This window comes from Sinocyclocheilus grahami, unplaced genomic scaffold (assembly GCF_001515645.1).
Source record: "Sinocyclocheilus grahami isolate Dianchi unplaced genomic scaffold, SAMN03320097.WGS_v1.1 scaffold513.1, whole genome shotgun sequence".
NCBI lineage: Eukaryota > Metazoa > Chordata > Actinopteri > Cypriniformes > Cyprinidae > Sinocyclocheilus > Sinocyclocheilus grahami.
The window spans coordinates 382,366-382,965 of record NW_015505692.1 but is presented as its reverse complement, the minus strand read 5'-3'; positions in this window follow the sequence as shown (position 1 = coordinate 382,965).

Genomic DNA, 600 nt, shown 5'->3' with positions numbered 1-600 from the left:
AACAAGTATGAAAATTCATGTTGAGCTAACCTTCACTTGAATATCCTTCACAAATACAAGCACATGATGTGCAGCCAGCAGCTCATCAGCATGAAATAAGCATTTCTGCATTGTTTTTGGAATGTTTTACTGAAACATTTTAGTGTAACATTATTTAAACGTTACTCGACAAGAAGATTCCTTTAATGTTTGCTCTAACGTTCACATAACTAATAAAAAAAAAACGTTTTGATCATTCAGGAAAAAAATGTCATAACTTGTCAAAAAGTTCTTAGCACGTATTTTTGTTAGCTATTGATTAGAGATGAATAATTTTATTGTGTGAAGAAAAACATGCGATTTGAGGAATGAATCCCCCCTTTCTGTGTTCAGAAAACTCACTTTGATTCTGAAAAACATTGTGAGTGATATAAATGTCCTGGATGTCCCTGTCACTTCGATCAAGAGGATTTTCCTCATTTAAGTTTCTTCTCAGGCTTTCTCGATTGCTTCTCAGAGGCCGGTTGTGTGTTGGTTAAATCCAAACAGTTCAGCTCTGGGAAGGAGTTTTTGGGTGGCTCCTGCGTCTCATCACTGAAAAAGGGGAAATGCATTTATAGT